This window comes from Diabrotica virgifera, chromosome 1 (genome assembly GCF_917563875.1).
Source record: "Diabrotica virgifera virgifera chromosome 1, PGI_DIABVI_V3a".
NCBI classification, from domain to species: domain Eukaryota; kingdom Metazoa; phylum Arthropoda; class Insecta; order Coleoptera; family Chrysomelidae; genus Diabrotica; species Diabrotica virgifera.
This window is the reverse complement of record NC_065443.1, coordinates 35,847,661-35,875,141: the sequence shown is the minus strand read 5'-3', so window position 1 is coordinate 35,875,141 and position 27,481 is coordinate 35,847,661. Positions and strand designations below refer to the sequence as shown.

At 31.4% G+C, this 27,481-nt stretch overlaps 1 protein-coding gene across 1 annotated transcript in view; it reads right to left on the bottom strand.

Annotated features, from left to right (window-relative positions):
• Window positions 1-25,565, bottom strand: part of LOC114331384 (uncharacterized) — a 217,656-nt gene extending 192,091 nt beyond the window's left edge. The window contains exon 1 of the mRNA XM_050648227.1: window positions 25,518-25,565. The gene's annotated coding sequence lies outside the window, so the exon portion shown is untranslated. The remainder of the gene's footprint in view (window positions 1-25,517) is intronic.
• Window positions 25,566-27,481: the final 1,916 nt, after the last annotated feature.

Genomic DNA, 27,481 nt, shown 5'->3' with positions numbered 1-27,481 from the left:
TTTCTTTTGCAACACTTTTAAAGCTTCTCAGATGATTTTGATAGTTTAATTTTTTAGCTGATTTTTTAAGTTTTAAATAGGTTGCCCTGTACTTAGTGATATATTCAGTAACAGAGACGTTGGTAGTAAATTTCTTGATGTACAGGGTTATTCAATATATTTTGCCCCCCTCATATATATTTTTGACATACAGTAGAACCCTGCAAATCCAAACTAACGGAAAGTGAATTTTTTTTTAAAAATTCAAGACAAAAACTTAAATACATGTTTATTATACAAAGTATAACCAGAAAATTGAACAATATTGGATTCGTAGGACTTTGACATTTAAAATTTCTTAAAAATAAATACGTAGGTACTTTATATGTAGTGCTTATAAAGGTTAAACATAAATTTACTTCGGTTTTCTCATAGCCAGGTTACACGTTTTGCAGGAGAGCTTTGAATTACTGGTTAGGCTGACTTTCGAATAATCCGAACTTTTCAGAATCCGAACAGGCTGTCCCCCCAATTAGTTCGGATTTTCGGGGTTCTACTGTATACAACATACTAGTGACGTCATCCATCTGGGCGTGATGACGTAATCAAATATTTTTTTAAATGAGAATAGCCAATTCATGAATCTGACAAACCATGTACAGCTTTTGAGGAAAGTGGATGCCTTTACCAATTTTGTCGTATTCCTCTTGGGGTGACCAATGGAGTATCATATTTTTAGAGAGCCATTGATTCTATCAATAAAAAAGAAAATCTACAAGGGGTTTACGCTTATTTAGATGAAGTAACAGTTAGTGGTGAGGATCAAGATAGCTATGATTTGAAGTTTTTAAATGCCGTTAAAAAATATGGGTTAACTTTAAATCAAAATAAATGTCACTACAATCAAAAGCTATAAATATTTTGGGATATACAATATTGCACTTCTATGGACAGTAATTAATGAAAAATAAATTCTCATTGTTGAAACAGATACATGAATGAATTTGCTATTGCTATCATGCTGAGTCAATCTGGAAGACCCGTTACTTTTTTCTCACGTATCCTCACAGATTCTGAACAAAAAAAAATTGATGAATTTTCAAGATTTCCATGCTAAGATACGTCCAGTCAGACAGGGGGACTAGCTTGACTTACCAAGAATTTATTAATTACCTACACTCTAAAGGAATATCTTCAAGTAGAACAACACCATATTGAAGGAAATGGTTAAGTTAAAAGATACAATGGAGTTATATGGAAAGCAGTGAATCTAGCATTGAAAACCAGAAATTTAGACATCACTAAATGGAAAAATGTTCTATATACCAGATGCTCTGCACTCTATATGAAGTTTACTGTCTACAGCAACCAATAGGGAACTTGCATAAATTTTTAAATTCGAAAAAAATGTTATAAATCACCACACAACATAATTTAAAACATGTATCAAAGAAAAAAAAGTTTTGTTTGTCTTTCGTTTGGCCCCTAAAGACGATTAAAAATTCAAATTTAAACAGGTGGTCCAAAACGCATCGTGACGTCACTTGGCTTTACATTTACATTTTTCCAATAAAGTAAACAGAATTTTAAATTAGACGTTATAAACGTCAGTAGAAAATACATTTATGTGACGTTACAAGTGTTTTTGATCGTTTGAACTATTCATAGAAAATTTCGTACTTTTACAAAATGGTTTTATTTTCAATAGTAAACCTTCGTTCCTTTCCTTCAAAAACAGTATAAAACTACAATTTTAACAAACTGGTATATTATTATTACAATGACATACGATAAATGTCATTAGAATATAAATATTTTTGACTAATTCCACGACGATGAACTTGCCAAATACCCAAGTAGGTGGAGGCCAATAAACTAAAGAAGGAGAAGAAGAATATACCTAAATATAAGGTTGTGTCTAGGTATACGTTACCGTGTACGCAAATAAAAAAGTTAGAGTGTCAGTGAATTCTTATTTTTTATTTGTTTAGTGTTTGTTTTTAAATTAACTACGGAGTGTGGACAATTATTTAGTTCTTTTAATGAGTTTAAGAACATTTTAAAACAGTACGAAAAAGATAAGAGACTATAAATTAATATATATTTTTTTTAGTTATAAATGAAATAGTATGTATTACCGTAAAAGATTAAAATAAAAAGAAGACCTAAAGCTTTCACAATAATAATTAACTTGTTCTGAAGCTATTATCCTTGTGGCATTTTTGTAATCAACTATTCTAAATGGGAACTAAGCCACAATTTAACCAAAAAATAATTTTATTAACGTTTCGACGTCGTTGTCAAAATACAAAATATTATTAAATTAAACAAAAATGGTGTTGCTTAGTAAAAAATTTTTCTAATTATTTAATATGACTAATTTTTGTATTTTGACAATGACATCCGATTTGGACGTCGAAACGTTAATAAAATCATTTTTTTAGTTAAATTGTGGCTTATTTCCCATTTAGAATAGTTGATTATAATAATTAACTTACGTATAAAAATTATAATATTTTGTACGTGTTATGTCAACTAAATACATATATTTATTTTGCTAACCTAAATATATACTTTAATATATACATTGATTTATTACAATTAAGTTTGAAACATCTGAATCGTTCTGCTTCCCTTCCTTTAACAAATATTTTTCTATCAAACACACGCTAAACATATCAAAATAGCATGTACCAAAATATACAGTCACTGCGCACGCTAAATAATAACGTCACTGGCTTGATGAAGTTTAATTCGCGTGTACATACCTAACTTTTTTATTTGCGTACACGTTAGCGTGTACTTAGACACAGCGAAATATAACCATAATAATAACTAATGTAAAACTATGTGACGTCACGGGTCGTTTGAACTATTTTATACCGCTGAAGACTTTAAATACGTATTTCTAAGTTATTACGAGTTTTTGAAGCGTGAAATTTTGGAAATCTCATTTTTAAACAAAACTGAACATTATTATGCAATAAAAAAAAATTGTGCAAGTTCCCTATTGTACACATCATGAACATGTGTTTACTTATCAATGAAGATCAACTAGCAGAAATTCTATTTCTTCATGAAAGATTCAGACAAAGTATTACTAAGAAAATTTGTATGAATGAGTAAGTTTGATCCTTTAGTTGAAAAGGATTATCTTTTAGAAGCCAATGTACATTATGCCTTAATGCAGTATCCAAACAGAAAGAAAAGTACAGTTGCAACGAAGTACTCAGCTCCTAAAAGTGACCTAAAATTATTGAATCACAATAGTGATTAAGATGAAAATGAAAGTCCAAATAATACACTAAAGAATTCCACTACCAAATCAATATCAGATGAGACAGAAAATTTACCTGTTTAAGAACCGAATCAAGTCCCTGATGATAATCATGAAGCAATATTAGAAAATTCAGATTTTCAATCTAGCCATAAATAAGCTAGAACTAAAAATAAACTAAGATATTTCCAACATTTTGTTCAAAAATAGAAATAGGGCCGGATTAAATTATTTGGGTTATGTTGTCTTGTCACTTGTCATAATAATTAAAGAAAAAAGAAGAATAAAGCAATTCTCCTTATTTCACTTGCCGTCCCGTACCCCCACTTAGTTTCATGTTATGTTTCTCGATACATTGTGCTAGAAAGAGATACCGCAAACCAGTCGAAGAGATCTTGTCGTCAGTGGTGGCGGAGTGAGGGCTCACTCTATGTTAATATATACCTCTATGCATACAATTGTTGACGATTTAATAACATAACCTAAATCTTATTTTTTCTTCTTATTATTTTTTTTTGGATTATGGCCTTGACAATTATCCAGTAACCAGGACCATATGATTGGCCAATATAATTAAAAGTGCGAATAAAAGTTCAGAGCGAAGAAACCAGGTGTCGCATTTCCGAACTTGCACGGTCCCAATAGGTTTCACTTAAGGGTAATTGCCCTATTTTTAATTACAGGGTGTTACATTTTAGAAAACCCCTTTTTATACCATCTGAACCGTTTATGCTAGAGTAAAAAGACTTTCAGCGATTACCCATGTACTGGTGCTATTTACAAATTTGTATAATGCACCCCCATTTTTCCCCGGAACCACCCAAAAAAAAAGAAGAATTAATAAATAAAGTGATTTTCTTGGAATCCTTCACACACAATGCCCTTTATTAATATGCTTCATATATCATTTTGTGCACGTTATTATTACCCATGCATGGACACCAAAAGCGATTTCCTAGTGCAACCCCTGTAGCAAAAAAAAAATAAATAAAATGGGGAGTTGAATTTTTTTTTTGATCCATATGGGCATTTGCTTCATCAATAGTGCTTTTCAAAAATATATATGGTTATTGCAACACCCTGCGGAAACCACCCCTATCCTTGAAAATATACTGCAGAAACTACCCCTATCCCTTGGCGAGGATGTTTTTACGATTTTCTCATTACCTATGCATTCTTTTTCAACAAAACTTATACAAGGTTAAAGACCACTATTTACTCTAAAAATTAGGTCCTATTCATTTTTTTCGTATAAGCAACCGTTACAGCACAGTGACGCCCTAAACCTCATATTATGCTTTGGCGGGCTCCAGTTTTTGTTTTTTTTTTCGTCATCTGTTCGTTTTATTGATAAAGTACTTATGTAAAATAAAACAACACAGTGTAACCTACAAATTATGACCTATGCACATTTTACAATCTTTGAGCCCCAAAGCCACAGTGGTGGCCCAAAATCAATTTTTGCATATTTTCGCCACCTACACGCATTTTATTGCATTAATGCTACCTTAATAGCACAATATTTACCCTTAAGTGGTCGCTAAGCAGTGGCGGATCCAGGGAGGGTGATGGGGGTGATCACCGCCCCCCCTCTCAAACCAAGTGATATTATATTCAAAGATTATAAAAATATTCATTTATTTTTACAGAAATACTTATATTATATTATTATTTTTATAAGAATGGTGTACTTCTTATGCTTTAGCGACAGTGGAGGATCCAGCATCGTTAAGAGGGGGGTGCCAATTGTCTAAATTTCTATAAAAATAAAAGAATGTTTTTATAATCTTTGAATATAATATCACTTGGTTTGAGAGGGGGGACGTGATCACCCCCATCAGCCCTCCCTGGGTCCGCCACTGCTTAGCGACCACCTAAGGGTGTTATTAGGGTAGCATTAATGCAATAAAATGCGTGTAGGTGGCGAAAATATGCAAAAATTTATTTTGGGCCACCACTGTGGCTTTGGGGCGCAAATATTGTAAAATGTGCATAAGTCATAATTTGTAGGTTACACTGTGTTGTTTTATTTTACATAAGTAGTTTATCAATAAAACGAACACATGACGAACAAAAAAAAACAAAAACTGAAGCCCGCCAAAGCATATATGAGGTTTACGGCGCCACTGTGCCGTAACGGTTGCTTATACGAAAAATATGAATAGGACCTAATTTTTAGAGTAAATAGTAGTCTTTAACTTGTGTAACTTTTGTTTAAAAAGAATGCATAGGTAATGAGAAAATGGTAAAAACATGCTCGCCAAGGGATAGGGGTAGTTTCTGCAGTATATTTCAAGGATAGGGGTGGTTTCCGCAGGGATGTTGCAATAACCATATATATACAGGGTGAGGCAGATAACTGGCCTATTAGAAATATCTCGGGAACTAAAAGCAACAGAATCATGAAAATTGGAATACAGTGGTTTTGAAGGATGATCTATTAAATGAAAATATTTTCATCTCTTTGCAACTTCCGGTTATACCGGAAGTTGCTTATAACTTCGTTTTTTTAAATGGGACACCCTGTATATTTTTACATTTTTGGATCCTCTTCGATGTCTTCTTTCTTAAAATATGAGGATTTGTAATGTTATATAGGGTATTTTAAAAGATAATTACGTTTGTTTATTAATTTCGTAGCAATATTCACACCCTGTAGAATTGTAGTAGTTTGACAACTAAAACTCTACTTACGTTCAAATGATTTTTAATATAGTCTACTATTGTTAAGAATCATTAGTATAGCTAAATTTTTAATTTTAGTATACAGGGTTGGTCGAAACTCGGAATGAGTATTTTCTGAGTTTTCTTAAATAGAACACCCTGTATTTTAGTATTGTAATGAAATGATATTTTATGGTACTTTTTTATTTCTTAAGCATTCCCTATACCTAACTGCTTTAATTTGTGCTTAATTGTTAGTCGCAAAAACAATCTTAACTACGTAGCTATTTTGATAGCTAAACCATTATTGGTAATTTTAAGGATCGGTCTGGATTAATATGTATTTATTTCTGAAAAATTGTTTGTGATTGAATATTTTCATAGCCAACCTAATAAAATTTTACGTATTTTTTGTTGCAATTAATGTTTAGCTTGAATCACCAATAACTCACAAATTAAAGCAGTTAGGTATAGGGAATACTTATAAAATAAAAAAGTACTATGAAATATAATTTCATTACAATACTAAAATACAGGGTGTTCTATTTAAGAAAACTCAGAAAATATTCATTCCGAGTTTCGACCAACCCTGTATACTAATATTTCAAAATTAGCTATACTAATGATTCTTAACAATAATAGACCATATTAAAAATCACTTGAACGTAAGTAGAGTTTTTAATGTCACACTATTACAATTCTACAGGGTGTGAATGTTGCTACGAAATTAATAAAAAAAAACGTAAATATCTTTTAAAATACCCTGTGTAATATTACAAAACCTTATTTCTTAAGAAAGAAGATATTGAGGAGAATTCAAAAATGTAAAAATATAGAAATTTTATGAAATTTTATAGTCCCATTTAAAAAAACGAAGTTATAAGCAACTTCCGGTATAACCGGAAGTTGCAAAGAGATGATATTTTCATTTAATAGATCATCCCTCAAAACCCCTTTATTCCAATTTTCATGATTCTGTTGCCTTTAGTTATCGAGATATTTCTAATAGGCCAGTTATCTGCCTCACCCTATATATATATATATTTTTGAAAAGCATTATTGATGAAGCATATGCCCATATGGATCAAAAAGCAAAAAAACAAAAAAAAAAAAAGATTTTCAATTCTTCATTTTAATTTTTTTTTGGCTACAGGGGTTGCACTAGGAAATCGCTTTTGGAGTCCATGCATGGGTAATAATAACGTGCACAAAATGATATATGAAGAATATTAATAAAGTGCATTGTGTGTGGAGGATTCCAAGAAAATAACTTTATAAAAAGGGCAATTACCCTTAAGTGAAACCTATACCAAAAAAATAAATCAATTATTTGTGAATAATTGCCGCAGGATTTCTTCTTAATTTCCGTTACAGTTAGGGAAAAATATATATTTTTTAAAAACATCTTTTTTAAAAACTTGTCAACTTTGGGGCGCCACCCCCGCTAAACGGTGGATGATAGACAGATGCTGTCGGAAAATAAATCGTAGAAAATATAGCCCTCTTCATATTTCTATAAAAGAAATTTTTTGTAAAAGATACAGGAAGGGCTACGTTTCGCAAAAACCACAAATTACCCCCTTTAAGGGGTGAAAAGGGAGGTTCCGGGGCGAATTTTTTCAGAAAAAGTTAGTCTTATAATTAGCACCCCTTGATATACCAAAAAAAAAAAATAAAACCGGACTTGTGTCCATTTTGCAAGGTTCAACCTTTGTTTCCTACACTAATATAAACTATATGCGATTAACAGTTGACATCAGTAAGTGATACTAGAGTCGAAGTCAAACACGCACGCAATTTTCCCCTTGTTGCCACATTTTAAATTTTTTGAAAAAATATATAGGGAATAATCAGATTTTTTTGACATTCCATTCCTATTATAGCGAACATTTCATGGGCTATAAGTACTGACGAGTATATGACGTCATTATTATATTTGGTGAGATGGTAAATGGTAACTGACGTATGTCATAATATTGGAGGTTAAATATAATGTCAAATTATTGTTTTCGATTATATTTCATTTATTTTGTTTATATTTTAACGATAGTTTATTTTTTAACCAACTTCACTTTTCCTTTCCTATCCTTGATTGGTCGATTAGGTTCGTAATAGCCTTGTTCTATGGTAGGCTTAGTTAGGCGTTAATTTTAAGAAATGTTGCTGGCTAAAGGAGAACAGCTCCCAAAGGCAATAAAAGAATAAAAAAAAACAAACAAAAATCTTACATAACCTTCTATAGGACATGATTCTAACACTTATATTACAGATAGTTATCATTGTTTCACACTCGTAAAGAAAAAGAGAAACAATGTAACTTGACGGTAGCAAAAAATCAAAAATATGAGGAACAATATTTTTATAATCAAGTATATTTAAATGGGAAATAAGCCACAATTTTACCTAAAAATGATTTTATTTTTAGGTAAAATTGTGGCTTATTTCCCATTTGAATATACTTGATGAGGAACAATTTGTTGAATGTGTTTGCCGTCAAGTTACGGTGGTTTATGATGTCATTTAGGGCCGGTTGTTCGAACGCTAATCAACATTGATCACTATCAAATATTTAATTACTGTCACAATTGTCAATGTCAACTTTGGTTGGGTTGCTGAAAATATAGTTAATTATAATTATGAGATTAGTTAGTCAATTAACATAACCATTATTAACAAAATTGATTAACTTATTTCATAATTGTCATCAATAATTATGTTTTCGGCAACCCAACCAAAGTTGACATTGACAGTTGTGACAGTAATTAAGTATTTGATAGTGATCAATGTTGATTAGCGTTCGAACAACCGGCCCTTAATCTATGATGTGCGTGGCTAATTGTTTGACTTTTAGTTTACAACACTTTATATCTATTAGGCTAGTAAAATAAAATTACACTACATCTAAATCAAAATGTAAATTCGTACAGGTTGAAACAAATTTTATATCAAAGTTTAGTTGGGTACAAAAGATATTTTCAAGAAAGTATCCAAATCATACAAGGCGATTATTGTTTAAATAATTAAAAAGGGGTCATTTTTGCAAAAAAAAAATACTTTTTTAACTGGTGAGGTCATTCAATTACTAATGAAGATCTATAGGATTGTTTTCTGCAAAGTTGAAGGGTAAATCTTTCACATAAGACTTACTAAATTAAATTTGACCCCCTATTTATTTAAATAAGTATACATAAAACTTTAAAAACAAATTTGCAAAACACCTCTCGATTTGACATTAAACATAATAATTTAAAGTCATGTCAAGATTTATTATCTATCATTATTTTTGAATTGAAATATTTTCATAAATTATAATAAAACAAGAATCAATGTATGGATACTTAAATTGAGATGACGGAAAATTACCATTGTTTTAGTTTTTAGTATATTAAAAAATGCGGTCTGTCGCACAGCCCCGTTTTTACCTAGTTTCATATAATATTTTCGTTGAACTGGCAACGTTGCCCTAGAAATTGGAATGACACTTGTGACAAGATCAACTTACACAACTTGAAAAACACGATTTTCGGTTATAAGAGTTGTACCAGTTTCACATTCAGCTGCTTAAATTTATTAGTTCCTATGTCTATAGTTTACTTTGTCGTATGTTCACTTTGCAATTTCTATTAATTTTTGCAATATATCGATTTTGTTTTCTTTTTCTTTACTTTATTAACTTATATTTTGTATTTTTGTATTTTTTTTATATTGACGATTTATCAAATTTCAGAAAATTGTATTTGTTATTGTCATTATTTATTTATTTTTTCTGACTTTATATTAAGCTTTGTCCATAAAATTTGTATAATTTTCAATGACAATAAAGCATATTTTCTATTCAATTCTATAATTTAATAATTCGATAAATTATTATATTTGCTCCTAACGCCACCTGCTAACGTATCAACAAAGCATACTTACTTTTGACAGAACCGTCAATTAAACTCATACATATTTTTTTTAAATCTAACTACTAATAAAATTCCTTTTTGGGCACGATAATAGTCTATAACTTACAAAAACAACTTAAAAAGTACAACCTAAAAGAAAACGTATGAACACTGTGCCGTCACTTTTTAGTCGCACATGCGTCGACAGTGGCGCATCAAACTTTCCACTTAAGGATGGGATAAATAAAGTAAAACGTACCCTCCTTCACTCCCAAAACTATTTTTTTTTTCATTTTTTAAGTTCCTTGTGATTAAAAAATAAGACTCAGCGTAATTTTAACCCATTACACACTTCCCCTTCCTCCACCATAAAAACTTTTCGTTTTTATTTTTTTTTTAGACAGGATGCAATGAATTTTAAAATTTCAAAAAATTCACACCCCTAGTTGAGGCTTTCACAAAACATGTCTGTTTATTATAAACCCGTAGGTTGAGTGTACATAGCCTAAACAAAAATTATATTTATTTTTTGGAAAAAAGCGTATAACTTGTTTTGGAAATGACTGCAGGTCTAATTTTTTTATTTGGAGTATTTTTCAAACATTATATTTCTAATTTTTTTCAAATTTTTCCGTAATGTTCGCTAACTTCAAAAATCCGAGAATCTGTTCTTACGGGGGTTTTGGGGATTTTCCCTATTTGATAGACTTCAAAATAGATCAAACCAATGTTTTTTTATAGGTTATATGTAAATTGAAGTAGCTAAGTCCTTTGGAACATTTAAAAATAGGAGAAACACGTTCAAACCCCCAAAAAACCCTAAAAACAGTTTTTTGGTGGTGGCGAACCTTACGGAAAAATCTGAAAAAAATTAGAAATATAGTGTTTGATAAAATACACAAAATAAAAAATAGACTCCAGCAATCTTTTACCCCAGACTTCATAGAATTCGTCTTTTTCTTCGTCTTCGTAGACCCCAGCCATCTCCAAAAAAGTTAAACGCTTTTTTTTTCAAAAAAACTTAATAAAAAAATATTTTGAGGTTATGTATATTATACTCAACGTACGGGTCTATAAAAAATAGACATGTTTGGTGAAAGCCTCAATTATACGTGTGAATTTTTTGAAATTTTAAAATTGATTGCATCCCTCCTAAAAACAAACAAAAACGAAAAATGAAGTTTTGATCGTGGGTGAAGGGAGGAAAGGTGTGGTGGGTTAAGCTGAGACTTATTTTATCAGATAGAACTTCAAAAATAAAAACAAATTAATTCTGGGAATGAGGGAGGGTACCTTTTAATTTAATCAACTATCCTAAATGGGAAATAAGCCACAATTTAAGAATAGAATAGAAATATGCTTTATTGTCACTGAAAATTATACAAATTTTATGACAAAGCTTAACATGAAGTCAGAAAAAAAAAATAAATAATAACAATAACAAATACAATTTTCTGAAGTTTGATAAATCGTCAATGTAAGAGAAATACAAGTTAATAAAGTAAAGAAAATAAAACAAAACCGATATATTGCAAAAATTAATAGAAATTACAAAGTGAACATACAACAAAGTAAAATACAGACATAGGAACTAATCAGTTTAAGCTGCTGCATGTGACGCCCAAATATAGATAAGTTTGGTTACTTGTACATTTCTGTAATTTCTTAGTTAGTCATTAAGAAAATCTTCTACTGAATAAAGGTGTTGCAGATTTGAGTTGTAAATGGAGATGGTTGTATAGTTTTTTTGCGGAATATAATATAGATTTTTTTACTAATTCAGAGGACGGGATTGGTAAATATACATCAAAAGTTCAATTTCTGGTGGAGTAGTCATGATGAGGCCTTGCTGGAAAGACATGCATATTTTTACGAATTAAGCAAACATTTTCTAAAATATATAAAGATGGAAGGGTTAAAATTCCATGATCCTTGAAGTAACTTCTGCAATGTATTGTTCTTCTGAGGCCAAACAGATACCTTATTGCTCTTTTATGTAATTTAAAAATAACACCTAACTTAGCAGCTGTACTAGAACCCCAAAAAGGAAGACCATATGGACCAAGAGCTAGCAACGTCGGAAAAAAATTATTTTAAGACAACTGGTTTTTTAATATATTATTGCCTATGCTTCCTCAAACACCGTACCGGCCATCTGGCTGCTGAGACAGTTTGCGTTCATTACTGCGCAGCAAATTTGTACAGGTAAACATATCGAATTTAAAATTATTGTAAGACGAAAAATTATTTTGTCATTACTTTTTAAACATTATTAGAAATATGAACTATAATTGCCAGACATTGTTGTGGTTTAAAAAGTAATGACAAAAAAAATGTTTCGTCCTAAAATAATTTAAATTCAATATACAGGGTGATTGATGAGTGTAATAAAGCTCAGTAGATCCGCTATAGTAATTGATAGCAATACAAGTTGATAACAAAAATTGTAGCCAACTTTCAGCTTTACATTACGAAATTAGTTAGAATGTTACAGGGTGTTCGATAACATAGTGGCAAACCAAACTTATGTTTTTTTAAATGGAACACCCTATATTTTATTTTATATTCGAAATTCTCTTAACTTTCCCATCACAAAAATATAAAGATTTGTTATGTTATACTTTTACAAAGTTATAACCAATTCTTTTTGAAAAACGTAACAAGTTCAGTTCCCTGTATAAATAAAAATAAGCACAACAGCAATGGTTTATTGGTGATATATTTTTTTGTTGACTTTCAAAATTTATAAAAATGTTAGTATGTATTAGACTTAGTTAGTATTATACAGTTGATATTGCTAATTTTCCTTATATCGAATACAGGGCAAGTCAAAACGCAAGTACATTCTTTTCTCAGAAATTTTAAATGGAACACCCTGTATTTTATATCACCATCGAAAAGTATCATTACCGTACTTTAATTTTTGTATAATATTCCCTATGCCTAAATTTGTTAGTTTTCGAGGTATTTTCATTTTTCAGAGCAAATTATTAATTAAGGTGTTCTATTTAAAATTACTAAGCAAATAATGTACTTGCGTTTTGACTCATCCTGTATTCGATATAAAGAAAATTAGCAATATCAACCATTTTTATAAATTTTGACAATCAACAAAAAAATATGGCACCAATCAATTGACAATCAACCAATCAGCCTGATTTTGTATTTACCTGTACAGGTGTGCTGCGCAGTAATGAACGCAACCTGTATCAGCAGCCAGATGGTCGGTACGGTGTTCGAGGAAGCATAGGTAACAATATATAACAGAATCAGCTGTCTTAAAATAGTTTCTCGAAAACGTTGCTATCTTAGACCAATATCGAAGATGAGACTCGAACAAGGAAAAATATGTTAGTTTAGAAGATGTTAAATTGAGTTCTTTCGAAACAGATCTTATAGCATAGCAGGCTGAGGCGAGATTCTTACTTAACAAATCGATATGAAGAGACCATTTGAGGTTGCTGTCTAAAAAAATACCAAGAAATTTTACAGAATCAACAGTAGAGATCTGGCTGTTATTAACAAGGAGGGGTTGAAGATCACTTTTATAGGATAATGCTACTGTCTTAATGTCCACGTTAAAAGAGAGTAAATTAGAGTCAGACCAGGTTTTTATCGTCAGCAAATCAGAAGTTATAGTTGCATGAAGAGATGCAATAGTTGAGTTGCTCCAAGTGATACTGGTATCATCAGCAAAAAGAAAAATTTTCCCATCGATTTTTAGATTAGTGATGTCATTTATAAAGATAAGGAACAGAAGAGGACCCAATACTGAACCTTGTGGTACTCCACATAGAATGTTTTTGAGACTAGAGTCAGTATCATTTGCTCTAACTAGTTGTTTCCTATTATTCAAGTAAGATTAGAACCAATTCAAAGAAATACCTCGAATTCCATAGAAATTTAGTTTTTTAATCAAAATGTCGTGATTTACACAATCAAAAGCTTTGGCATAGTCACAGAAAACAGTGGCAGTATAAAGATTATTGTTTAGTGCTTGGTAAACGTCATGAAGCACAGAAAACATGGCATCAGTGGTACATTTATTAGTTAAAAATCCGCACTGATTTTGGGATAAGATGTTGTTATCAATTAGAAAGGACATAAGTCGGGTTTTTATGAGTCTCTCAATCATTTTGGAGAGTACCGGTAGTAAGGCAATATGTAGGTCTATAGTTGCAAGCATTAGATTTTTCACCACCCTTATGAAGAGGAATAATAATGGCTATCTTTAGGCACTCCGGGAATTTACCTCTTTCAAAGGAATCATTAATTAGTGAGACGAGGATTTCCAACACAATTTCTGTGAGATTTGAGAAGATTTTTATGGATAGTCCATCAATACTACAGGATGATTTGCTTTTGATACTATTGACCGTTTGGATCGGTTCAGATATATCGATTGGTCTTATAAAGAATGAATTCGAGAACACTCCTGAATTAGGGAGATAGGAAATGGGATCTTTTTGCCGCAAAATAGTAGAAGTTATATTTTTACGTACATTAACGAAGTATTCGTTTAGATTTTCAGGGTTTGGAAGGGCAAATGTTTGAGCTGCTAGAGTTCTATTTCGAAGATTGTTTATTATGGATCAAGTTTCTTTTGCAACACTTTTATTAAAATAAAAAAAAATGATTTTATTAACGTTTCGACGTTCACATCAATTCAATTATTAGAAGAATTTTTTACTAAGCAACAACATTTTTGTTTAATTTATTAATATTTTGTATTTTGATAACGATATCCGACATGGACGTCGAAACGTTAATAAAATCATTTTGGTGCCACTAAAAAGTGACGACATACTGTTTATATGTTTTCTTTTAGGTTCTACTATTTCAGTTATAGACTCTTATTGTGCCTAAAATGACTATTAAATTTCACCTTTAACCTAACAACACAAAACATTCCAGGAATGTACTATCAAAGTTCTATTAATGTTTGTATGTCCTGGACATTCAAGGAACATTCGGTGAACATCTGATTAAATTATTGGTGGAATGTTACCACAAGAAAGACATTCCATGAACATAATACCAATGTCCTATATTTTAAGAGAGCCCATTTACTATTCAATTTGCGTTCATTTTCAAATTGGCCGCGCATGTATCTATGTATTAGGCAATCCAAACCACGTGACTTCTGGTTCTGGTTGACATACAAAAAGTTACAGAGGTTATGTTTGTAATATCTATTTTTCATTGTTTATCGCAGTGTACCGTCGTATTTTGTCTATTTTGGATTCATTTGGATTTCGTTTGCTGTATTTTGTAAACTTTACCACAATGCAAAGTGATTATTTAAGGAAATTATTATTGGAAACTCCAGATGTTTGGAGAAAGGTAAGTGAAACAATTTTTATTTATATCACTTGCCATAACAGATAACGGAATTGCACTAAATCTAAATACAAAAAAATGACGTTTAAAATATATAAAGGTTTTAGATAGGTATTATTTTTATCACTACCAATTAACCATCATTGAGGAAACCTGGGAAAGCTTGGACGAAGATGAAAATGTATAACTAAATTTATTTCTCAGTGCCCAGAAGATTACAAGAAGTGATTAATCATAATGGAACTATGACAAAATATTAATATTTCAGCAGTTTCGAATTGTAATACATAATACTTAAATTCCACACTTGTTCACTGTAAAAGTTATTCATATTTTATTAATTTCAAATCAATTTTTTTATTTTTCCCTTGTATTTATTCTAGTATCCCACAACTAAATAGAGTTTTGTATTTACAGTATCTAAAATTTAGGAGAAACCACTCACGCTTCTCGATTTTAATTTAAACATAATAATTTAAAGTTATATCTACATTTATTAACTATCATTATTTTTGAATTAAAATATTTTCATAAATTATAATAAAATACGAATCAATGTATGGGTACTTAATTGAGATGACTGGCAACGTTACCCTAGAAATTAGAATGACACATTTGACAAGATCAACTTACACAACTTGAAAAACGCGATTTTCGGTTCTAAGAGTTGTACCAGTTTATTTTTGACGCGAAGTGTACTATTTCTTTTTATTTTTTATTTAGTTCAAATGGCGTTTTCTGCAATTTGCAATTTTCTTCTGTATTTTTCTATTAATGCAACATCATCAGCAAATCTCAGGTGGTTCAATTTTTACTGTCCATCGTCACACCTTTATTTTCCCATTCCAAAACTTGAAACATAGATACCTATATTCTTGGTCTAAAGTAAAACAGCTTGGGCGAGATAGGATCTTCTTATCTATATTTTTATATGTCCAGTTTTATATTTTGGTTTTTCTTCTGTTTTTACTTGTGATATCAGTTCTGTATATAGGGTGAGGCAGATAACTGGCCTATTAGAAATATTTAGAGAACTAAAGGCAACAGAATCATGAAAATTGGAAGGAAGGGGTTTTGAAGGGTGATCTATTTAATGAAAATATTTTCATCAATTTGCCACTTCCGGTTATACCGGAAGTTGCCTAAAACTTAGTTTTTTTAAATAGGACATCCTGTATATTTTTACATTTTTAGATTCTACTCGATGTCTTCTTTCTTAAAATATGCGGTATTGTAATGTTATACAGGGTAGTTTAAAAGATAATTACGTTTTTTTATTAATTTCGTAGCAATTTTCACACCCTGTAGAATTGTAGTACTTAGGTTGGTCGAAACTCGGAATGAGGATTTTCTGAATTTTCTTAAATGGAACACCCTATATTTTAGTATTGCAATGAAAATACATTTTATGGTACTTTTTTATTTCTTAAGCATTCCCTATACCTAAATGCTTTAATTTGTGCTTAATTGTTAATCGCGCCAAGAATGTTAACCCGGGAGTAGTCGCGCTCACTTCTGGAACGTCGATAGTCGCGTGTGAGATTCTATCTCAAAATACGAATTTAAATCAAATTTTTATTTTGTACCATTTTTATCTACTTTTTATATTGAAAATATATATTTCTAACAATTTTATTAAAAAAACCTGTGTAACGGCCTCCTGCTAACATCCGCCACCTGTCCTAACGGCCAGTTTAAAAATTTCCCAAACCAATTATATGTAGACTACAAAAACTGGCAATACCGTACACCTTTCTATATCGGCCAATAGTTATTTCATTTTTAGTGGCCGTTACTGACAAATTTTACTGTACATATTACGAAAAAGGATGAAATGTGAGATTCTATCTAACGGCGAAACTACTCGCGGGTTAAAGCTAATTGGCTCTCCTCAAAGCCATAAATTCCACAAAAAGAAGAAGAAAAAAAATTCCTACGCATTACTATACCTTCCTCGAGGCACGTACGAAGTTTTTTCAAAATTGCAAAATTTTTCATCAAGTTATCGCGAAAAAGGATAAAAATTGAGATTCTATCTCACCGCGCGACTACTCGCGGGTTAACTACGTAGGTATTTTGATAGCTCAACCATTATTGGCAATTTTAAAGATCAGTCTAGATTAATATGTATTTATTTCCGAAAAATTATTTGTGATTGAATATTTTCACGGTCAACCTAATAAAATTTCTCGAATTTTTTGTTGAAATTAATGTTTGGCTTGAATCACCAATAACTCATAAATTAAAGCAGTTAGGTATATAGTTCTTAGGCCCCCATATAAAATTATTATTTATGACCACACCGTTGAAACTTTTTGTATTTGTTATTTGGGTGGAGTCGGACAAATTTCGAGCTTAGCGCATCATGGCAGTGGGGCGTTTGTCTGTCAAGCGGTCACGAAGTTGTCAATTTTATGCAAGAAAAAAATTTATAACCACATTGGTCATTTTATTTTAATCAATGGTTTTTATCATATAAACAGCGAAAATAATTTTGTCGGACAAAAATATTGGGGCATATCACGCGTCGGACACGCTAAAGATGTCAAATTTATGAAAAAAATAAATTTATTACCACATGGATAATTTTAACGGTATCTACCATAAAACCTTTTTACAATAATGTGGTAACCTTGTCGGACAATTTTCACGGGGCATATGCGCAGTCGGACGCGCCGAAGATGTCAATTTCCTGAAATTTTTTTATTTACAACCATTTTTCCGACAACATTAGTAGGTTATAAGTAATTAAATTCTTTATCAAAAAATCAAAGTGTCGGACAAAAATATTGGGGCAAATCGACAGTCGGACAAAAAACTTAATTTTTATTAGTAAACTATACTTTCAAACAATGCTGCGTTCGTGCATCCCTTATCTTTACAACCATTTTTCCGACAAAAGTAGTAGGTTACAAGTAATTATACTCTTAAACAAAAAATGTAATTGTCTGACAAAAATGTTGGGGCAAACGAAAAGAAAACTTAATTCTTTTAGGCTATCGACGAGGAGGTATTATCAAAAAAAAATTTCAAACAGTGTTTCTCGGTTACCTTTGAATCGATTTAGCTGATAATTGGTACACACACTAAGTAAAACATTTAAAAGGGTATGACGTAGATCTGAACCCAAAATTTTCCCAAAAAATTTTCCGACAGGAGGGAAAATTTTAGAAAAATTGTGATCTGATGTTTGCGTACATACTCCTTGAAAAACGACAAACATCGTTCTGTAGTTTTTTTTCTCCAATTAAAAAAAATTTCCGACACAAGTATCAGGTTATAAGTAGTTATATTCTAAATTAAAAAATCTAAGTGTCCGACAAAAATATTGGGTCAAATCCAAAGTCGGACAAAAAATTTAATTTTTATTAATAAACTATACTTTTAAATTATGCTGGATTCGCGCACCCCTTATCTTTAAAACCATTTTTCCGACAAAGGCAGTAAGTTACAAGTAATTATATTCTTAAACAAAAAATCTAATTGTCTGACAAAAATGTTGGGGCAAACGAACAGAAAACTTAATTCTTTTAGGCTATCGACGAGAGGGTATTACCAAAAAAATTTTTAAAACAGTTTTTCTCGGTTATTTTTAAATCGATTTAGCTGAAAATTGGTACACACACTAAGTAAAACATTTAAAGGGGTATGACGTAGAGTTGTACCCAAAGTTTTCTTAAAAAATTTTCCGACAAGAGGGAAAAGTTTAGAAAAATTGTGATCTGATATTTGCCTACATACTGCTTGAACAACGACAAACATCGTTCTGTAGTTATTGTTCTACAATAAAAATAAAAATTTCCGACACATGTATCAGGTTATAAGTAGTTATATTCAAAATTAAAAAATCTTAGTGTCCGACAAAAATATTGGGGCAAATCCAAAGTCGGACAAAAAATTTAATTTTTATTGATAAACTATACTTTTAAACTATGCTGGGTTCGTCTATCCCTTATCTTTACAACCATTTTTCCGACAAAGGTAGTAAGTTACAAGTAATTATATTCTTAAACAAAAAATGTAATTGTCTGACAAAAATCTTGGGGCAAACGAACAGAAAACTTAATTCTTTTAGGCTATCGACGAGAAGGTATTATCAAAAAAATTTTTAAAATAGTTTTCTCGGTTATTTTTGAATCGATTTAGCTGAAAATTGGTACACAAACTAAGTAAAACATTTAAAAGGGTATGACGCAGAGCTGTACCCAAAATTTTTCCAAAAAATTTTCCGACAAGAGGGAAAATTTTAGAAAACTTGTGATCTGATAATTTGTGTACATATTCCTTGAACAACGACAAACATCGTTCTGTAGTTTTTTTTCTCAAATTAAAAAAAAATTTCCGGCACATGTATCTGGTTATTAGTAGTTATATTCCAAATCAAAAAATCTAAGTGTCCGACATAAATAGTGGGGCAAATCCACAGTCGGACAAAAAATTTAATTTTTATTAATAAACTATACTTTTAAACTATGAGGGGTTCGTGCATTCCTTATCTTTAAAACCATTTTTCCGACAAAGGCAGTAAGTTACAAGTAATTATATTCTTAAACAAAAAATCTAATTGTCTGACAAAAATGTTGGGGCAAACGAACAGAAAACTTAATTCTTTTAGGCTATCGACGAGGAGGTATTATCAAAAAAAATTTTAAAACAGTTTTTCTAGGTTATTTTTAAATCGATTTAGCTGAAAATTGGTACACACATTAAGTAAAAGATTTAAAAGAGTATGACTTGGCTGTACCCAAATTTTTTTAAAAAATTTTCCGACAAGAGGGAAAATTTTAGAAAAATTGTGATCTGATAATTTGTGTACATACTCCTTGAACAACGACAAACATCGTTCTGTAGTTTTTTTTCTCGAATTAAAAAAAATTTTCCGACACATGTATCAGGTTATAAGAAGTTATATTCCAAATCAAAAAATCTAAGGGCCCGACAAAAATATTGGGGCAAATCCAAAGTCGGACAAAAAATTTAATTTTTATTGATAAACTATACTTTTAAACTATGCTGGGTTCGTGTATCCCTTATCTTTACAACCATTTTTCCGACAAAGGTAGTAAATTACAAGTAATTATATTCTTAAACAAAAAATGTAATTGTCTGACAAAAATGTTGGGGCAAACGAACAGAAAACTTAATTCTTTTAGGCTATCGACGAGGAGGTATTATCAAAAAAAATTTTAAAACAGTTTTTCTCGGTTATTTTTAAATCGATATAGCTGAAAATTGGTACACACTCTAAGTAAAACAGTTAAAAGGGTATGACGTAGAGGTGTACCCAAAATTTACTTAAAAAATTTTCCGACAAGAGGGGATAATTTTAGAAAAATTGTGATCTGATATTTGAATACATACTCTTTGAACAACGACAAACATCGTTCTGTAGTTTTTTTTCTTCAATTAAAAAAAAATTTCCGACGAAAGTATCAGGTTATAAGTAATTATATTCTAAATCAAAAAATCTAAGTGTCCGACAAAAATATTGGGTCAAATCCAAAGTCGGACTAAAAATTTAATTTTTATTAATAAATTATACTTTTAAACTCTGCTGGGTTCGCGCATCCCTTATCTTTAAAACCATTTTTCCGACAAAGGCAGTAAGTTACACGTAATTATATTCTTAAACAAAAAATCTAATTGTCTAACAAAAATGTTGGGGCAAACGAACAGAAAGCTTAAGTCTTTTAGGCTATCGAGGAGGAGGTGTTACCAAAAAAAAATTTAAAACAGTGTTTCTCGGTTTCTTTTGAATCGATTTAGCTATAAATTGGTACTTACGCTATGTACAACACTTAACAGGGCATGACGGTGAGTTGTACCCAAAATTTTCCAAAAAGATTTTCCGATAAGAGGGCAAATTTCGGAAATTTTTTCTAAAATTTTGCAATGTTCTCTACGTTACGTCCTTATAAACATTATAAGGAGTATTTCTACAAATTTTCAGTTTGATCTATGTAGATCTAACCGAGAAAAATTGTTTATAGTTCGCTTTGGTCTCCTTGATGCTTATTATTTTTTTTCTATCCCAGAGAACGGCTGTTCCCTTACATGCGACACTACATTATACAAGAAATTTTCGATTTTTTAAATGTGACTGAATTGAAAAAATTGGGCCAAATCCAATCTTAAAATATAGGAAAAGAGAAATATGTCAACCATCCGTTTTGGTACAAGGGTGTGGATGTTACGGCCATTCCCATTTAGGGTCTGTTTTTCGTTCTCGTCCCCAAAACTCCCAAAAATTTCGAAAATTTAAGTCCGATTTTACGGCTTCTTATGTACTGAACATTACCTTTCCAACGCATGTTTAATTTTGAAAATTCTTCTCTTCTTCTTCTTTTTATATAGACATTACTCTGTCTGTTTTTCAATGTGCCTCCAGTAAGTTGTCATTCCATCTTTTTCGTGGGGAACTGATCGTCTTCCTATTGGGGAACCGTCTCTGTCCGTTCTTACTACTCTATTTTTTATCATTCGGCTTATGTGGTCGTTCCATTCTACTCTTCTGCTTTTCATTCAGTTATTAATGTTGTCCACCTTGCATCCCCTTCATATATCTACACTTCTAGCTCTATCCCACAGCGTCTTACCATTGATTTTCCGCAATGTTTTCATCTCTGCTGTTTCCATAGCTTTTTTTGTCCTTTCTGTATCAGGTTGTGTTTCTGCCGCGTATGTCATTATTGGTCTGATGACTCTTTTGTAAATTCTGCCTTTCACTTCTTTTCTGATGTTTTTATTTCTAAATATTGTTTCATTCAGGCAACCTGCGGCTCTGTTTGCTCTATTCACCTGATCTTCCACTTTTGTTTCGAGCTTTCCGTAGTTGCATAGTGTGATGCCTAGATATTTAAACTCCATGATTTGTTATATTATTTGACCCTCCAGCTCTAATTTACACCTTATTAGATCTACTGTTATAACCATGCATTTAGTCTTTTTTGGGGAAATTAAAATGTTAAATTTTCTAGCGGTTATATTAAATTCGTGCAGCATACGTTGTAAATCATCTTCACTTTGAGAGATTAGTATTGCGTCGGCTGCATAGCAGATTATTTTAAGTCGTTTTTCTTACATTTGGTATCCTTTTTTTGTTCTTACTTTTTTTATTATTTTGTCCATGATCAGGTTGACCAACAGAGGACTCAGGGAATCTCCCTGTCTTATCCCATTGCCATTTTGAAAATTGTATATACCATTCAAAAGTTACCGATCTCAGAAATTTTATTCAATTTCTATTTAAAAAGGGGAAAATGTTTTGTATGTTTGTGTGTATGTTTGTGGAAAAGTTATACCGTTCTGAATTTCTTTTCTATGTTTTAAGAGGGGGTCAGGGCCGATTCAGAACCGGTATAGCTTGTGACTTTCGACCACCCATAAGCCAGCTATAGGACTTGGTAGGTACAAAACGGCATATTTTTTGGGGGTATATATCTTAGGTTCAAGGAGAGACAGAAAAACCGAAAGTACACCAGATTAATAGCGTTGAGTTAAGCTTTCAAATAGTGCTTAAGTGGTTAGCATCAGAGATACACACGGCTCAGTACAGCTGAAAAACCGAAAAACTAAACTGAAAATTTTGGTTTTTAGACAATTACTCAAAATTTCAACCTACAAATTGCGCCAACAACTAAGGAGGACTCCAGATGCGTCTATCGGTGTATACCTCTATTTGGGAAAATTCGAATTTTTAAGTTATAGCCTTCATAAGTGTGATCAAATCTATTTCCTATAGAAAAACCGGTTTTTCAAGCTCAATAGTCCTATAATACCTTCAGTTATCCTACTTGACCTTGGATGCATCAGACACTACTTCTCAATACGTTTCAAACTCATATTTAGTGATCAAAATCGGTAATACCGATTAGAAGGTATCTAGTTCCAAAAGTATAATCAATTTGACCATTATCGCCGAAATGGTTTATGTAGTTGTAGTGGTTGCGACCCTAAATTTAGATAGATTTATTTAAAAATAGACCAATACGAGTTCATTTACCGGCTATTAAATAATTTTTTTATTCTATTTCGAATAGAAAAAAAACTCTAGTGTACATTCGATGGACACTAGATCATTTGAGAGATAATCATAGAAAGGCGACCATATATATCTTAACGTGGAATCGAGAAACAATACATTCAATTTCAGTTAATTTATATACAGGTAAAATTTGGTAAATAATGGGCCATAGCTTAACGTCAGGTTCCTGAGGTAAAAATAGACCGATTTAAGCTTAGTTAGTTAGCTTAGATTTAAACTTATCTTAGTACAAAGTTTATAATAACCGAGATACAGGATGTCAAAGTTAAACTTTTTTTTATTTATTATCGAATATTTCCTGACAGGTATGAGATAACAACATGAAATTTGGTATGTGGGGGTTTTTGAATCGAGAAAACTAAATTCCCTACCAAAAATTATGTATTGCCCAGAGGGCGCCACATACGCCTTTCAGCACTCATTTATTACGTTCAATTTTTTTTATACCTCACTCTGTATAATTTTGAAATTAAAATTTTTATTTTCCTATTAGTTTTACTTAAAAAAGGTATACTTCTTTGATCTCCTTAAACTCAACCGTTTTCGAGATAAACGCATTTTAAATCTGCGATACACCATCATTTTTAGCATAATATCATTGTAGTTACACCCGAAAAATAATTTAATACCATAATAATTGTGCCAGTTCTCAAATGTATGTCATTGCATCGCAAATTCCATTTGAAGAAATTTGCGATACATTTTTGGATAATTTTATGGTTTTAAGTTATTTTTCGGGTGTAACTACAATGATATTATGCTAAAAATGATGGTGTATCGCAGATTTAAAATGCGTTTATCTCGAAAACGGTCGAGTTTAGGGAGATGAAAGAAGTATACCTTTTTTAAGTAAAACTAATAGGAAAATAAAAATTTTAATGTCAAAATTATACAGAGTGAGGAATAAAAAAATTGAACGTAATAAATAAGTGCTGAAAGGCGTATGTGGCGCCCTCTGGGCAATGCATAATTTTTGGTAGGGAATTTAGTTTCCTCGACCCAAAAAACCTCCACGTACCAAATTTCATGTTGTTATCTCATACCTGTCAGGAAATATTCAATAATAAATAAAAAAAAAGTTTAACTTTGACACCCTGTATCTCCAAAACGCCCCATTATTTTTGTCCGACAAGTGATCCAATATGCATTACACATGTAAAAGAACAGCACAAAATAAAAATGACATCTGTGGTAATAAATAAAAAATTTTCAGGAAATTGACATCTTCGGCGCGTCCGACTGCGCATATGCCCCGTGAAAATTGTCCGACAAGGTTACCACATTATTGTAAAAATGTTTTATGGTATATTCGGATAAAATTAGCAATGTGGTAATAAATTTATTATTTTCATAAATTTCACATATTTAGCGTGTCCGACGCGTCGTATGCCCCAATATTTTTGTCCGACAAAATTATTTTCGCTGTTTATATGATAAAAACAATTGACTAAAATAAAATGACAAATGTGGTTATAAATTTTTTTCTTGGATAAAATTGACAACTTCGTGACCGCTTGACAGACAAACGCCCCACTGCCATGATGCGCTAAGCTCGAAATTTGTCCGACTCCACCCAAATAACAAGTACAAAAAGTTTCAACGGTGTGGTCATAAATAATAATTTTATATGGGGGCCTAAGAACTAATAGGGAATGGTTAAGAAATAAAAAAGTAGCATAAAATATCACTTTATTACAATAATAAAATATAGGGTGTTCTATTTAAGAAAACTCAGAAAATACTCTTTCCGAGTTTCGATCAACCCTGTATAGTACAATTCAACATTTAGCTATACTAACAATTTTTAACAATACTAGACTATATTAAAAACCATTTGAACATAGAGTTTTTGATGTCAAACTACTACAATTCTACAGGGTGTGAATATTGCTAGGAAATTAAGAAAAAAACGTAATTATCTTTTAAACTACCCTGTATAACATTACAAAACCTCATACTTTAAGAAAGAAGACATCCAGAAGAATCCAAAAATGTAAAAATATACAGGATGTTCCATTTAAAAAAACGAAGTTATAAGCCACTTCCGGTATAACCGGAAGTAGCAAATCGATGAAAATATTTTCATTAAAGAGATCACTCTTCAAAACCCCTTCATTCCAATTTTCATGATTCTGTTTCCTTTAGTTCTCGAGATATTTCTAATAGGACTTTCATCTGCCTCACCCTGTATATTAAATAGTTACTTAATGATTTTTCTATATCAGTTGTCAACCACAAATGGAAAATTTAAAAAGATAGAAATAATTCTTAATACCAAATCATTTATTATTAGTATGAAAGATTAGATGTTTGTAATAAAACTTACCGAAATGTGTACCTAGATGATTATTTCTTCTACTTGCAGATGGAAATCCTAAAAGTTACAAAATTGTTTAAAAGATTATGTCAAAAAATTGGTTTTGAAATGTATAAATGACCTTATAGTCGGAGAGATAGAAGCGGATTTTGTGCGTGATAAGTAATATAGAAAAACTATACGGGGATATGTTGGGTACATGACTTTCTCCAACGGCCTCGTCCCCAACTCTGGTTTCCGCCTCTGGGGATTTTAGTTATGTCATGGTCTACTTATTCCCAAATTTTGGTGAACTATCTCAACCACGAACGTCGCAAAAAACCCTTTATATTTTTTATATTCACCTCTACCCCCACCCCTTTGTCGGCCACGCAGAGTTTCGCCCCTAAAAAATAATAAAAACCGCGACTTTGACCCCTTATAACTACCCTCGTTCCCCACTCTGGATTCCGGCCGTTGGCGAAAGTCATGTACACAACTAATTTAACATATCCCCGTATAGTTTTTCCATATTACTTATCACGCACAAAATCCGCTCCCAGCTCTTAGACTATTAGGTACTAAAATGTTTAAATAAAACCCACCTATCTTAAAACAGTGCAAATGCTCAAGAAGGGAGGGAAAGAACTACAAAATATATAATCTTATCAAGAGGATATGGTAAGAGGAAAATAGGCTCATAGATTGGACCGAAGTTTTATTATGCCCTATATAATTTATACGAAAAGGGGGATATATTGGCATGTGAAAATTACAGAGTAATTTCGAACAGAGCAATAGGTGTTGCTCTATTTTGGTGAGCATTTTGAAAGCCTGGATGCACAAGTTAAGATGCTCTGTTCATACTCCTTTCCCATTTTCCCCAAGCTTTTGTGCAGTCACTTTCTACAGGAGTAGATTAAAGTGACAAATAACCGTGATAATTTCTCCTTTTTAAACTCTTATTCTAGGAGAGTATATATACTGTTGGTTCGATGCATTCACATACAACATGTCCTCAACCATTTCTCAAAAACTCTAGGAATTGAACAAAGATATTTATGTGTGTAGAATACTTATGTATCTAGTGAGATGTAAGAGAGTGTTAATTATTAACTGGTGAGACCTCATTTTAGCACATGAACAAAGACATTCCGTCTGACAGACTTACGGTTTTTAAAGGAGATAATACCCGCGTAAATCAATTTTTTAAATTTATTTATTAATATAGTACCGTATAAACATGCTGATTATAAGGTACAGTAATGAAACTTAAAATACATTTAAAAGCGGAAAGATTGCTAACAGTAAAGCATATATGCGCTTAAAATGCGCAGCTTATCATTTATCCTAACAGAAAAAAGGAAATACTTCAAATATGTATTTTTTATATTATTTTATATTTAAATACTACAACTTAAACAGAAAAGAAGAAAACAACTTAAACTGACATTATCAAAAATGTACTATGCACACACTTAATTTTGGTGAACTATCTCAACCACGAACGTCGCAAAAAACCCTTTTACAATTTTTTTTATTCACCTCTACCCCCACCCCTTTGTCGGCCACGCAGAGTTTCGCCCCTAAAAAATAATAAAAACCGCGACTTTGACCCCTTATAACTACCCTCGTCCCCCACTCTGGATTCCGGCCGTTGGCGAAAGTCATGTACACAATTAATTTAACATATCCCCGTATAGTTTTTCCATATTACTTATCACGCACAAAATCCGCTCCCAGCTCTTAGACTATTAGGTACTAAAATGTTTAAATAAAACCCACCTATCTTAAAACAGTGCAAATGCTCAAGAAGGGAGGGAAAGAACTACAAAATATATAATCTTATCAAGAGGATATGGTAAGAGGAAAACAACTTAAACTGACATTATCAAAAATGTACTATGCACACACTTAACATAACTTAGTCACACAAACAGAGGCTTGCTGCCTGACAGACTAATAAAAAATGAATTTTTATGATTATTTCATTC